The sequence below is a fragment of the Heptranchias perlo genome, unplaced genomic scaffold (assembly GCF_035084215.1).
Source record: "Heptranchias perlo isolate sHepPer1 unplaced genomic scaffold, sHepPer1.hap1 HAP1_SCAFFOLD_802, whole genome shotgun sequence".
In the NCBI taxonomy this organism is placed as follows: domain Eukaryota; kingdom Metazoa; phylum Chordata; class Chondrichthyes; order Hexanchiformes; family Hexanchidae; genus Heptranchias; species Heptranchias perlo.
In genome coordinates, this window is record NW_027139837.1 from 73,323 (window position 1) to 88,560 (window position 15,238).

At 60.1% G+C, this 15,238-nt stretch overlaps 1 long non-coding RNA gene across 1 annotated transcript; it reads right to left on the bottom strand.

The window, feature by feature from the left end:
* Nucleotides 1-13,852: 13,852 nt before the first annotated feature.
* LOC137319292 (uncharacterized) lies at nt 13,853-15,238 on the bottom strand. Its single transcript, XR_010962068.1, has 2 exons — nt 15,151-15,238; nt 13,853-14,700 (listed from the first exon to the last, which is right to left on the bottom strand). It is a non-coding gene; the product is annotated as an uncharacterized lncRNA (long non-coding RNA).

A 15,238-nucleotide genomic window follows, 5' to 3' on the forward strand; every position in this document is an offset into this window, starting at 1 on the left:
AATGAATCTCTCACTGACTGAATCCTGGAACTGAGACGTAGAGACAGGAGGAGGCCATTCAGCCCCTCGAACCTGCTTTCGGAACAGGAGGAGGCCCGTTCAAGCCCATCGAGCCTGTTGCACAGGAGGAGGCCCGTTCAAGCCCATCGAGCCTGTTACGCAGGAACAGGAGGAGGCCCGTTCGGCCCCCCTCGAGCCTGTCCCACCATTCGAATCAGATCATGGCCGATCTGCACCTCAGCTCCACTGACCTGCCTTGGTTCAATGTCTCTCGAGACCCTCACCCAATAAAGCTTGGAATATCTCAGTCTTGAAAGCCTCAACCGGACCCCAGCCTTTTGGGCGAGGGATTCTCAGATTCCCACTCCCCTTTGTCTGAAGAAACATTCCCCAACATCACTCCCAGAACGGCCAAGCTCTCGTTTCAAGGTTCTGCTCTCCACCCTCTCTGTCTGGACCTTCTCAAACCAGAGGAGATATTTTCTCTCCATCTTCCCCCCCCATCGAATCCTTCAATCATCTCAAACCCCCCTCGATCGGATCAACCCTCCATCTTCCGAACTCGAGGGAACACGAGCCGAGTCCAGGGCAGGTCAGAGGCCGGGTATTCTGCGGCGAGTGACTCACCTCCTGACTCCCCAAAGCCTTTCCGCCGTCTACAAGGCACGAGTCAGGAGTGTGATGGAATACTCTCCACTTGCCTGGACGAGTGCAGCTCCAACAACGCTCGAGAAGCTCGACGCCATCCAGGGCAAAGCAGCCCCGCTCGATCGGCACCCTAAACGTTCACTCCCTTCACCACCGGCGCACCGCGGCCGCAGTGTGGACCATCCACAGGATGCACTGCAGCAACTCGCCAAGGCTTCTTCGACAGCGCCTCCCAAACCCGCGACCTCTCCCACCTAGAAGGACCAGGGCAGCGGGCACATGGGAACAACACCACCCGCACGTTCCCCTCCGAGTCACACACCATCCCGACTTGGGAATATATCGGCCGTTCCTTCATCGTCGCTGGGTCAAAATCCTGGAGCTCCCTTCCCAACGGCACGGTGGGAGAACCTTCACCAGACGGGCTGCAGCGGTTCAAGATGGCGGTTCAAGATGGCGGCTCACCACCACCTTCTCAAGGGGCGATTAGGGACGGGCAATAAATGCCGGCCTCGCCCAGCGACGCCCACATCCTGATTAAACCCCCCCTTTTAGCCCCCTGGTGAATCTCCGGTCGCCCCACCCCCCCTCCGAGGCCAATCTCTCTTCCCTGGGGCGCGGGGCCAGAACCGAAGCAGGCGCTCCAGACGCGGGGGCCTGACCGCGTCCGCTTGACGTCGATCGAGCAGGTTTTCCCCCTCCTCGGACGAGGTCGACGTTCCCGACGCGCTGATTGATCGGGATCTGAATTCAATTCTGAACGGCCGCGCCCTGGACGATTACGTCAGGCCTCCGGGGCTGCCAGGCGGGCGTCCGTCCGTCTCCGCGCACGAGGGGGAACGCAAGCGCGGGCGCACGAGGGGAACGCAAGCGCGTGCCGTGCGGGCCCACGGATCGGCGCGCGCGCACGCGCGCAAGCCTGGGCGTCAGCGCGAGTGCAGGTGCGCCCCCCTCGGTCGAACAGCCAGCGAGACCAACCTCGGCCAGACAAAGAGACGCAGCCCCCCGGAGTTCAGAAATAAGTTTTTTCTTTATTATTCGGGCAGTAAAGTCATTTCATTTGGACTCACACAGAGGGGATGTGGGACAAATCTCGAAACAAACCCCCCGCCCCTGCCCAGAGGGGAGAGGAGGGAAAAAGGAGGGGGGCGAGTGTGAGGGAAACGAGTGTCCAGGTATCGGCCCCAACCTCCCCTCCTCTCCTCTCCGCCCACCCCCCAAAAAAAAAACCCCACACACAGAGAGAGAGAGAGAGAGAGAAAGAAAGAAAGAAAGAAAGAAAGAGAGAGACCCCAAAAATCGGTGAGAAGCCTCCGAGAGGAGAGGCCAGCGAGCGACTTCCCTCCTCCCTCGTCGTCCCCTAACCCACCCCCTCCCTCAAAAGAGGGGGTGAGGCACCCGAGGGGGTTTGCGTGCGTCGAGGGGAGGGTGGGTCAGAGAGAGAGAGAGAGAGGGAGGGAGGGAGAGACGTCAAGTTTGTCGACGATGGAGGGGCAAGGGGAAAGGAGTCCCTCCGTCCCCCTCCTCCTGCACCTATAGTATGTACAATCTCCTCAGCCCTCCTCCTCCTCCTCGCTCAAAAAAAAAAAGCACACAGGAGTGGTTGAGGGAGGGAACGAGAGAGAGAGAGAGAGAGAAAACGAGAGAAAGAGAGAGAGAACAAGAGAGAGAGAGAGAGAGATATCCGATGTATGAGGCCTTGCGATCGATGGTGAGTCCAGAGGGCTGCGGAAGCCGAGTCGTTGAGAATATTCAAGGCTGAGATAGATTTTTGGACTTTAGGGGGGATCGGGCGGGAACGTAGACTTGAGGTAGACGATCGGCCACGATCTGCTTGAATGGCGGAGCAGGCTCGAGGGGCCGAGCGGCCGACTCCTGCTTCTTCCGTCCTCAATCGGGCCGCCTCGCGTCTGCCAGCTCATTGAACGAGAGCGCGGATTGGTCAGACGTTCCCTCCGTCTCCGCGTCCAACTGCCCGGTAGACGTTTCCCCCAGCGTGGTCTGGTCTCATCGCACGTCCCAGGTCTCGACGGCCCTCGCTCCGCGGACGGGCGGGAGAGAAAACCTTTCCCCCTTTGCCGATTATTTTAACGCCGGGACCTCTGGTCACCGGCCCAGATGCCCGACGAAACAGTTCTGCGCTCTCTCGCCGTTTTGGGTGACCCGGTTGATATCGAGAAGTGTTTCCCTCTCTCTCGTGTCCCCCCGCCCCCGTCTCCCTCGGGGATTTCATAACCGTCGTCTCGACCCCGCCCTGCAACCGTTAAAAGCGGGCCAGGGCGAACGAGCTCCCTCTCGCTCCTTTCCAACTGCTATTCGCCCGCAGGAGCCCTCGCGTCGCAAGTGTGTCTCTGGCGGGCGCCCTGCTTGGTCGAACTGTCCCCTTCCCCCTCGTTGTTCTCAAACTTCGGGATGCAGTTTGCAAGACTTCAAATGAATCTCTCACTGACTGAATCCTGGAACTGAGACGTAGAGACAGGAGGAGGCCATTCAGCCCCTCGAACCTGCTTTCGGAACAGGAGGAGGCCCGTTCAAGCCCATCGAGCCTGTTACGCAGGAACAGGAGGAGGCCCGTTCGGCCCCCCTCGAGCCTGTCCCACCATTCGAATCAGATCATGGCCGATCTGCACCTCAGCTCCACTGACCTGCCTTGGTTCAATGTCTCTCGAGACCCTCACCCAATAAAGCTTGGAATATCTCAGTCTTGAAAGCCTCAACCGGACCCCAGCCTTTTGGGCGAGGGATTCTCAGATTCCCACTCCCCTTTGTCTGAAGAAACATTCCCCAACATCACTCCCAGAACGGCCAAGCTCTCGTTTCAAGGTTCTGCTCTCCACCCTCTTGGTCTGGACCTTCTCAAACCAGAGGAGATATTTTCTCTCCATCTTCCCCCCCCATCGAATCCTTCAATCATCTCAAACCCCCCTCGATCGGATCAACCCTCCATCTTCCGAACTCGAGGGAACACGAGCCGAGTCCAGGGCAGGTCAGAGGCCGGGTATTCTGCGGCGAGTGACTCACCTCCTGACTCCCCAAAGCCTTTCCACCATCTACAAGGCACGAGTCAGGAGTGCGATGGAATACTCTCCACTTGCCTGGACGAGTGCAGCTCCAACAACGCTCGAGAAGCTCGACACCATCCAGGACAAAGCAGCCCCGCTCGATCGGCACCCGAAACATTCACTCCCTTCACCACCGGCCCACCGTGGCCGCAGTGTGGACCATCCACAGGATGCACTGCAGCAACTCGCCAAGGCTTCTTCGACAGCGCCTCCCAAACCCGCGACCTCTCCCACCTAGAAGGACCAGGGCAGCGGGCACATGGGGACAACCCCCACCCGCACGTTCCCCTCCGAGTCACACACCATCCCGACTTGGGAATATATCGGCCGTTCCTTCATCGTCGCTGGGTCAAAATCCTGGAACTCCCTTCCCAACAGCACTGTGGGAGAACCTTCACCACACGGACTGCAGCGGTTCAAGATGGCGGTTCAAGATGGCGGCTCACCGCCACCTTCTCAAGGGGCGATTAGGGACGGGCAATAAATGCCGGCCTCGCCCAGCGACGCCCACATCCTGATTAAACCCCCCCTTTTAGCCCCCTGGTGAATCTCCGGTCGCCCCCACCCCCCCTCCGAGGCCAATCTCTCTTCCCTGGGACGCGGGGCCAGAACCGAAGCAGGCGCTCCAGACGCGGGGGCCTGACCGCGTCCGCTTGACGTCGATCGAGCAGGTTTTCCCCCTCCTCGGACGAGGTCGACGTTCCCGACGCGCTGATTGATCGGGATCTGAATTCAATTCTGAACGGCCGCGCCCTGGACGATTACGTCAGGCCTCCGGGGCTGCCAGGCGGGCGTCCGTCCGTCTCCGCGCACGAGGGGGAACGCAAGCGCGGGCGCACGAGGGGAACGCAAGCGCGTGCCGTGCGGGCCCACGGATCGGCGCGCGCGCACGCGCGCAAGCCTGGGCGTCAGCGCGAGTGCAGGTGCGCCCCCCTCGGTCGAACAGCCAGCGAGACCAACCTCGGCCAGACAAAGAGACGCAGCCCCCCGGAGTTCAGAAATAAGTTTTTTCTTTATTATTCGGGCAGTAAAGTCATTTCATTTGGACTCACACAGAGGGGATGTGGGACAAATCTCGAAACAAACCCCCCGCCCCTGCCCAGAGGGGAGAGGAGGGAAAAAGGAGGGGGGCGAGTGTGAGGGAAACGAGTGTCCAGGTATCGGCCCCAACCTCCCCTCCTCTCCTCTCCGCCCACCCCCCAAAAAAAAAACCCCACACACAGAGAGAGAGAGAGAGAGAGAAAGAAAGAAAGAAAGAAAGAAAGAGAGAGACCCCAAAAATCGGTGAGAAGCCTCCGAGAGGAGAGGCCAGCGAGCGACTTCCCTCCTCCCTCCTCGTCCCCTAACCCACCCCCTCCCTCAAAAGAGGGGGTGAGGCACCCGAGGGGGTTTGCGTGCGTCGAGGGGAGGGTGGGTCAGAGGGAGAGAGAGAGGGAGGGAGGGAGAGACGTCAAGTTTGTCGACGATGGAGGGGCAAGGGGAAAGGAGTCCCTCCGTCCCCCTCCTCCTGCACCTATAGTATGTACAATCTCCTCAGCCCTCCTCCTCCTCGCTCAAAAAAAAAGCACACAGGAGTGGTTGAGGGAGGGAACGAGAGAGAGAGAGAGAGAGAAAACGAGAGAAAGAGAGAGAACAAGAGAGAGAGAGAGAGAGATATCCGATGTATGAGGCCTTGCGATCGATGGTGAGTCCAGAGGGCTGCGGAAGCCGAGTCGTTGAGAATATTCAAGGCTGAGATAGATTTTTGGACTTTAGGGGGGATCGGGCGGGAACGTAGACTTGAGGTAGACGATCGGCCACGATCTGCTTGAATGGCGGAGCAGGCTCGAGCGGCCGACTCCTGCTGCTGACGTCCTCAATCGGGCCGCCTCGCGTCTGCCAGCTCATTGAACGAGAGCGCGGATTGGTCAGACGTTCCCTCCGTCTCCGCGTCCAACTGCCCGGTAGACGTTTCCCCCAGCGTGGTCTGGTCTCATCGCACGTCCCAGGTCTCGACGGCCCTCGCTCCGCGGACGGGCGGGAGAGAAAACCTTTCCCCCTTTGCCGATTATTTTAACGCCGGGACCTCTGGTCACCGGCCCAGATGCCCGACGAAACAGTTCTGCGCTCTCTCGCCGTTTTGGGTGACCCGGTTGATATCGAGAAGTGTTTCCCTCTCTCTCGTGTCCCCCCGCCCCCGTCTCCCTCGGGGATTTCATAACCGTCGTCTCGACCCCGCCCTGCAACCGTTAAAAGCGGGCCAGGGCGAACGAGCTCCCTCTCGCTCCTTTCCAACTGCTATTCGCCCGCAGGAGCCCTCGCGTCGCAAGTGTGTCTCTGGCGGGCGCCCTGCTTGGTCGAACTGTCCCCTTCCCCCTCGTTGTTCTCAAACTTCGGGATACAGTTTGCAAGACTTCAAATGAATCTCTCACTGACTGAATCCTGGAACTGAGACGTAGAGACAGGAGGAGGCCATTCAGCCCCTCGAACCTGCTTTCGGAACAGGAGGAGGCCCGTTCAAGCCCATCGAGCCTGTTGCACAGGAGGAGGCCCGTTCAAGCCCATCGAGCCTGTTACGCAGGAACAGGAGGAGGCCCGTTCGGCCCCCCTCGAGCCTGTCCCACCATTCGAATCAGATCATGGCCGATCTGCACCTCAGCTCCACTGACCTGCCTTGGTTCAATGTCTCTCGAGACCCTCACCCAATAAAGCTTGGAATATCTCAGTCTTGAAAGCCTCAACCGGACCCCAGCCTTTTGGGCGAGGGATTCTCAGATTCCCACTCCCCTTTGTCTGAAGAAACATTCCCCAACATCACTCCCAGAACGGCCAAGCTCTCGTTTCAAGGTTCTGCTCTCCACCCTCTCTGTCTGGACCTTCTCAAACCAGAGGAGATATTTTCTCTCCATCTTCCCCCCCCATCGAATCCTTCAATCATCTCAAACCCCCCTCGATCGGATCCATCTTCCGAACTCGAGGGAACACGAGCCGAGTCCAGGGCAGGTCAGAGGCCGGGTATTCTGCGGCGAGTGACTCACCTCCTGACTCCCCAAAGCCTTTCCACCGTCTACAAGGCACAAGTCAGGAGTGTGATGGAATACTCTCCACTTGCCTGGACGAGTGCAGCTCCAACAACACTCGAGAAGCTCGACGCCATCCAGGACAAAGCAGCCCCGCTCGATCGGCACCCTAAACAGTCACTCCCTTCACCACCGGCGCACCGCGGCCGCAGTGTGGACCATCCACAGGATGCACTGCAGCAACTCGCCAAGGCTTCTTCGACAGCACCTCCCAAACCCGCGACCTCTCCCACCTAGAAGGACCAGGGCAGCGGGCACATGGGGACAACCCCCACCCGCACGTTCCCCTCCGAGTCACACACCATCCCGACTTGGAAATATATCGGCCGTTCCTTCATCGTCGCTGGGTCAAAATCCTGGAACTCCCTTCCCAACGGCACGGTGGGAGAACCTTCACCAGACGGGCTGCAGCGGTTCAAGATGGCGGTTCAAGATGGGGGCTCACCGCCACCTTCTCAAGGGGCGATTAGGGACGGGCAATAAATGCCGGCCTCGCCCAGCGACGCCCACATCCTGATTAAACCCCCCCTTTTAGCCCCCTGGTGAATCTCCGGTCGCCCCACCCCCCCTCCGAGGCCAATCTATCTTCCCTGGGGCGCGGGGCCAGAACCGAAGCAGGCGCTCCAGACGCGGGGGCCTGACCGCGTCCGCTTGACGTCAATCGAGCAGGTTTTCCCCCTCCTCGGACGAGGTCGACGTTCCCGACGCGCTGATTGATCGGGATCTGAATTCAATTCTGAACGGCCGCGCCCTGGACGATTACGTCAGGCCTCCGGGGCTGCCAGGCGGGCGTCCGTCCGTCTCCGCGCACGAGGGGGAACGCAAGCGCGGGCGCACGAGGGGAACGCAAGCGCGTGCCGTGCGGGCCCACGGATCGGCGCGCGCGCACGCGCGCAAGCCTGGGCGTCAGCGCGAGTGCAGGTGCGCCCCCCTCGGTCGAACAGCCAGCGAGACCAACCTCGGCCAGACAAAGAGACGCAGCCCCCCGGAGTTCAGAAATAAGTTTTTTCTTTATTATTCGGGCAGTAAAGTCATTTCATTTGGACTCACACAGAGGGGATGTGGGACAAATCTCGAAACAAACCCCCCCGCCCCTGCCCAGAGGGGAGAGGAGGGAAAAAGGAGGGGGGCGAGTGTGAGGGAAACGAGTGTCCAGGTATCGGCCCCAACCTCCCCTCCTCTCCTCTCCGCCCACCCCCCAAAAAAAAAACCCCACACACAGAGAAAGAAAGAAAGAAAAAAAGAAAGAGAGAGACCCCAAAAATCGGTGAGAAGCCTCCGAGAGGAGAGGCCAGCGAGCGACTTCCCTCCTCCCTCCTCGTCCCCTAACCCACCCCCTCCCTCAAAAGAGGGGGTGAGGCACCCGAGGGGGTTTGCGTGCGTCGAGGGGAGGGTGGGTCAGAGGGAGAGAGAGAGGGAGGGAGGGAGAGACGTCAAGTTTGTCGACGATGGAGGGGCAAGGGGAAAGGAGTCCCTCCGTCCCCCTCCTCCTGCACCTATAGTATGTACAATCTCCTCAGCCCTCCTCCTCCTCCTCCTCCTCCTCGCTCAAAAAAAAAGCACACAGGAGTGGTTGAGGGAGGGAACGAGAGAGAGAGAGAGAGAGAAAACGAGAGAAAGAGAGAGAACAAGAGAGAGAGAGAGAGAGATATCCGATGTATGAGGCCTTGCGATCGATGGTGAGTCCAGAGGGCTGCGGAAGCCGAGTCGTTGAGAATATTCAAGGCTGAGATAGATTTTTGGACTTTAGGGGGGATCGGGCGGGAACGTAGACTTGAGGTAGACGATCGGCCACGATCTGCTTGAATGGCGGAGCAGGCTCGAGGGGCCGACTCCTGCTTCTTCCGTCCTCAATCGGGCCGCCTCGCGTCTGCCAGCTCATTGAACGAGAGCGCGGATTGGTCAGACGTTCCCTCCGTCTCCGCGTCCAACTGCCCGGTAGACGTTTCCCCCAGCGTGGTCTGGTCTCATCGCACGTCCCAGGTCTCGACGGCCCTCGCTCCGCGGACGGGCGGGAGAGAAAACCTTTCCCCCTTTGCCGATTATTTTAACGCCGGGACCTCTGGTCACCGGCCCAGATGCCCGACGAAACAGTTCTGCGCGCTCTCGCCGTTTTGGGTGACCCGGTTGATATCGAGAAGTGTTTCCCTCTCTCTCGTGTCCCCCCGCCCCCGTCTCCCTCGGGGATTTCATAACCGTCGTCTCGACCCCGCCCTGCAACCGTTAAAAGCGGGCCAGGGCGAACGAGCTCCCTCTCGCTCCTTTCCAACTGCTATTCGCCCGCAGGAGCCCTCGCGTCGCAGGTGTGTCTCTGGCGGGCGCCCTGCTTGGTCGAACTGTCCCCTTCCCCCTCGTTGTTCTCAAACTTCGGGATGCAGTTTGCAAGACTTCAAATGAATCTCTCACTGACTGAATCCTGGAACTGAGACGTAGAGACAGGAGGAGGCCATTCAGCCCCTCGAACCTGCTTTCGGAACAGGAGGAGGCCCGTTCAAGCCCATCGAGCCTGTTGCACAGGAGGAGGCCCGTTCAAGCCCATCGAGCCTGTTACGCAGGAACAGGAGGAGGCCCGTTCGGCCCCCCTCGAGCCTGTCCCACCATTCGAATCAGATCATGGCCGATCTGCACCTCAGCTCCACTGACCTGCCTTGGTTCAATGTCTCTCGAGACCCTCACCCAATAAAGCTTGGAATATCTCAGTCTTGAAAGCCTCAACCGGACCCCAGCCTTTTGGGCGAGGGATTCTCAGATTCCCACTCCCCTTTGTCTGAAGAAACATTCCCCAACATCACTCCCAGAACGGCCAAGCTCTCGTTTCAAGGTTCTGCTCTCCACCCTCTCTGTCTGGACCTTCTCAAACCAGAGGAGATATTTTCTCTCCATCTTCCCCCCCCATCGAATCCTTCAATCATCTCAAACCCCCCTCGATCGGATCAACCCTCCATCTTCCGAACTCGAGGGAACACGAGCCGAGTCCAGGGCAGGTCAGAGGCCGGGTATTCTGCGGCGAGTGACTCACCTCCTGACTCCCCAAAGCCTTTCCACCGTCTACAAGGCACGAGTCAGGAGTGCGATGGAATACTCTCCACTTGCCTGGACGAGTGCAGCTCCAACAACGCTCGAGAAGCTCGACACCATCCAGGACAAAGCAGCCCCGCTCGATCGGCGCCCTAAACGTTCACTCCCTTCACCACCGGCGCACCGCGGCCGCAGTGTGGACCATCCACAGGATGCACTGCAGCAACTCGCCAAGGCTTCTTCGACAGCGCCTCCCAAACCCGCGACCTCTCCCACCTAGAAGGACCAGGGCAGCGGGCACATGGGGACAACCCCCACCCGCACGTTCCCCTCCGAGTCACACACCATCCCGACTTGGAAATATATCGGCCGTTCCTTCATCGTCGCTGGGTCAAAATCCTGGAACTCCCTTCCCAACGGCACTGTGGGAGAACCGTCACCAGACGGACCGCAGCGGTTCAAGATGGCGGTTCAAGATGGCGGCTCACCACCACCTTCTCAAGGGGCGATTAGGGACGGGCAATAAATGCCGGCCTCGCCCAGCGACGCCCGCATCCTGATTAAACCCCCCCTTTTAGCCCCCTGGTGAATCTCCGGTCGCCCCCACCCCCCCTCCGAGGCCAATCTCTCTTCCCTGGGGCGCGGGGCCAGAACCGAAGCAGGCGCTCCAGACGCGGGGGCCTGACCGCGTCCGCTTGACGTCGATCGAGCAGGTTTTCCCCCTCCTCGGACGAGGTCGACGTTCCCGACGCGCTGATTGATCGGGATCTGAATTCAATTCTGAACGGCCGCGCCCTGGACGATTACGTCAGGCCTCCGGGGCTGCCAGGCGGGCGTCCGTCCGTCTCCGCGCACGAGGGGGAACGCAAGCGCGGGCGCACGAGGGGAACGCAAGCGCGTGCCCACGGATCGGCGCGCGCGCGCGCGCAAGCCTGGGCGTCAGCGCGAGTGCAGGTGCGCCCCCCTCGGTCGAACAGCCAGCGAGACCAACCTCGGCCAGACAAAGAGACGCAGCCCCCCGGAGTTCAGAAATAAGTTTTTTCTTTATTATTCGGGCAGTAAAGTCATTTCATTTGGACTCACACAGAGGGGATGTGGGACAAATCTCGAAACAAACCCCCCCGCCCCTGCCCAGAGGGGAGAGGAGGGAAAAAGGAGGGGGGCGAGTGTGAGGGAAACGAGTGTCCAGGTATCGGCCCCAACCTCCCCTCCTCTCCTCTCCGCCCACCCCCCAAAAAAAAAACCCCACACACAGAGAGAGAGAAAGAAAGAAAGAAAGAGAGAGACCCCAAAAATCGGTGAGAAGCCTCCGAGAGGAGAGGCCAGCGAGCGACTTCCCTCCTCCCTCGTCGTCCCCTAACCCACCCCCTCCCTCAAAAGAGGGGGTGAGGCACCCGAGGGGGTTTGCGTGCGTCGAGGGGAGGGTGGGTCAGAGGGAGAGAGAGAGGGAGGGAGGGAGAGACGTCAAGTTTGTCGACGATGGAGGGGCAAGGGGAAAGGAGTCCCTCCGTCCCCCTCCTCCTGCACCTATAGTATGTACAATCTCCTCAGCCCTCCTCCTCCTCGCTCAAAAAAAAAAAGCACACAGGAGTGGTTGAGGGAGGGAACGAGAGAGAGAGAGAGAGAGAGAAAACGAGAGAAAGAGAGAGAGAACAAGAGAGAGAGAGAGAGAGAGATATCCGATGTATGAGGCCTTGCGATCGATGGTGAGTCCAGAGGGCTGCGGAAGCCGAGTCGTTGAGAATATTCAAGGCTGAGATAGATTTTTGGACTTTAGGGGGGATCGGGCGGGAACGTAGACTTGAGGTAGACGATCGGCCACGATCTGCTTGAATGGCGGAGCAGGCTCGAGGGGCCGAGCGGCCGACTCCTGCTGCTGACGTCCTCAATCGGGCCGCCTCGCGTCTGCCAGCTCATTGAACGAGAGCGCGGATTGGTCAGACGTTCCCTCCGTCTCCGCGTCCAACTGCCCGGTAGACGTTTCCCCCAGCGTGGTCTGATCTCATCGCACGTCCCAGGTCTCGACGGCCCTCGCTCCGCGGACGGGCGGGAGAGAAAACCTTTCCCCTTTGCCGATTATTTTAACGCCGGGACCTCTGGTCACCGGCCCAGATGCCCGACGAAACAGTTCTGCGCTCTCTCGCCGTTTTGGGTGACCCGGTTGATATCGAGAAGTGTTTCCCTCTCTCTCGTGTCCCCCCGCCCCCGTCTCCCTCGGGGATTTCATAACCGTCGTCTCGACCCCGCCCTGCAACCGTTAAAAGCGGGCCAGGGCGAACGAGCTCCCTCTCGCTCCTTTCCAACTGCTATTCGCCCGCAGGAGCCCTCGCGTCGCAAGTGTGTCTCTGGCGGGCGCCCTGTTTGGTCGAACTGTCCCCTTCCCCCTCGTTGTTCTCAAACTTCGGGATGCATTTTGCAAGACTTCAAATGAATCTCTCACTGACTGAATCCTGGAACTGAGACGTAGAGACAGGAGGAGGCCATTCAGCCCCCTCGAACCTGCTTTCGGAACAGGAGGAGGCCCGTTCAAGCCCATCGAGCCTGTTGCACAGGAGGAGGCCCGTTCAAGCCCATCGAGCCTGTTACGCAGGAACAGGAGGAGGCCCGTTCGGCCCCCCTCGAGCCTGTCCCACCATTCGAATCAGATCATGGCCGATCTGCACCTCAGCTCCACTGACCTGCCTTGGTTCAATGTCTCTCGAGACCCTCACCCAATAAAGCTTGGAATATCTCAGTCTTGAAAGCCTCAACCGGACCCCAGCCTTTTGGGCGAGGGATTCTCAGATTCCCACTCCCCTTTGTCTGAAGAAACATTCCCCAACATCACTCCCAGAACGGCCAAGCTCTCGTTTCAAGGTTCTGCTCTCCACCCTCTCTGTCTGGACCTTCTCAAACCAGAGGAGATATTTTCTCTCCATCTTCCCCCCCCCATCGAATCCTTCAATCATCTCAAACCCCCCTCGATCGGATCAACCCTCCATCTTCCGAACTCGAGGGAACACGAGTCCAGGGCAGGTCAGAGGCCGGGTATTCTGCGGCGAGTGACTCACCTCCTGACTCCCCAAAGCCTTTCCACCGTCTACAAGGCACGAGTCAGGAGTGTGATGGAACACTCTCCACTTGCCTGGACGAGTGCAGCTCCATCAACGCTCGAGAAGCTCGACGCCATCCAGGGCAAAGCAGCCCCGCTCGATCGGCACCCTAAACGTTCACTCCCTTCACCACCGGCGCACCGCGGCCGCAGTGTGGACCATCCACAGGATGCACTGCAGCAACTCGCCAAGGCTTCTTCGACAGCACCTCCCAAACCCGCGACCTCTCCCACCTAGAAGGACCAGGGCAGCGGGCACATGGGGGCAACCCCCACCCGCACGTTCCCCTCCAAGTCACACACCATCCCGACTTGGGAATATATCGGCCGTTCCTTCATCGTCGCTGGGTCAAAATCCTGGAACTCCCTTCCCAACGGCACTGTGGGAGAACCGTCACCACACGGACTGCAGCGGTTCAAGATGGCGGCTCACCACCACCTTCTCAAGGGGCGATTAGGGACGGGCAATAAGTGCCGGCCTCGCCCAGCGACGCCCACATCCTGATTAAACCCCCCCTTTTAGCCCCCTGGTGAATCTCCGGTCGCCCCCACCCCCCCTCCGAGGCCAATCTCTCTTCCCTGGGGCGCGGGGCCAGAACCGAAGCAGGCGCTCCAGACGCGGGGGCCTGACCGCGTCCGCTTGACGTCGATCGAGCAGGTTTTCCCCCTCCTCGGACGAGGTCGACGTTCCCGACGCGCTGATTGATCGGGATCTGAATTCAATTCTGAACGGCCGCGCCCTGGACGATTACGTCAGGCCTCCGGGGCTGCCAGGCGGGCGTCCGTCCGTCTCCGCGCACGAGGGGGAACGCAAGCGCGGGCGCACGAGGGGAACGCAAGCGCGTGCCGTGCGGGCCCACGGATCGGCGCGCGCGCGCAAGCCTGGGCGTCAGCGCGAGTGCAGGTGCGCCCCCCTCAGTCGAACAGCCAGCGAGACCAACCTCGGCCAGACAAAGAGACGCAGCCCCCCGGAGTTCAGAAATAAGTTTTTTCTTTATTATTCGGGCAGTAAAGTCATTTCATTTGGACTCACACAGAGGGGATGTGGGACAAATCTCGAAACAAACCCCCCGCCCCTGCCCAGAGGGGAGAGGAGGGAAAAAGGAGGGGGGCGAGTGTGAGGGAAACGAGTGTCCAGGTATCGGCCCCAACCTCCCCTCCTCTCCTCTCCGCCCACCCCCCAAAAAAAAAACCCCACACACAGAGAGAGAGAGAGAGAGAAAGAAAGAAAGAAAGAGAGAGACCCCAAAAATCGGTGAGAAGCCTCCGAGAGGAGAGGCCAGCGAGCGACTTCCCTCCTCCCTCGTCGTCCCCTAACCCACCCCCTCCCTCAAAAGAGGGGGTGAGGCACCCGAGGGGGTTTGCGTGCGTCGAGGGGAGGGTGGGTCAGAGAGAGAGAGAGAGAGGGAGGGAGGGAGAGACGTCAAGTCTGTCGACGATGGAGGGGCAAGGGGAAAGGAGTCCCTCCGTCCCCCTCCTCCTGCACCTATAGTATGTACAATCTCCTCAGCCCTCCTCCTCCTCCTCCTCGCTCAAAAAAAAAGCACACAGGAGTGGTTGAGGGAGGGAACGAGAGAGAGAGAGAGAGAGAAAACGAGAGAAAGAGAGAGAGAACAAGAGAGAGATATCCGATGTATGAGGCCTTGCGATCAATGGTGAGTCCCCGAGCCTGGGCCTGGGCGGGATGAGGAGGTGGGGGGGGGGGGAAGAGAGGGAGAGGGAGGGAGGGAGGGAGGGAGGGGTGGGGGGGACTCGTGGAATGATTCGCGGCCAGGCCGGGGGACTGCTGTGCGGAATGTTCTGGCCATCAGACTTGAGGGACCTGCATTGGGGGGGGGGGAGAGAGAGAGAGGGAAGGAGAGAAGAGGGAGAAAGAGAGAGAGGTTATATACACGCCGTCACGCACCGTCCCACTCCTTATCCTCGCGCTCGCGTTCCAGCCCCCGGCCTCCGACCGCACCATCAAAAAAAGGCTATTCGACTAGGCGGGGCATCGCATCCTCGCCGCATCGCCTCCCCCACTCCCCGCCCGTCCCGTCCCGTCCCTCCGCGCGCACCGTTACGGATCGGGGAGCAGGAAACCCCCGGGGCTGATTCACCCCCGCAGCGGCCATTTTGAGAGCGAGTCTCTCGGCGTTTCTGGGAGGCGGCCATTTTGAGGGCCGCCCTCCGTTACCTCGCTCCCCCCCCGGGGGTAGGGGTAGAGACCCCAATCTCCACGGGAGGCGAGGGGAGAGGAGGTTTGCGAACCGGGGAGCGGGGATTGTCGTACCTGCTGGGGTTGAAGGTCACTCCCACGGTTGGCGAGGCGGCTCAGGATGCTTCGCTCTGACATCTGGAGCCGGACAGCGACGGGCGGA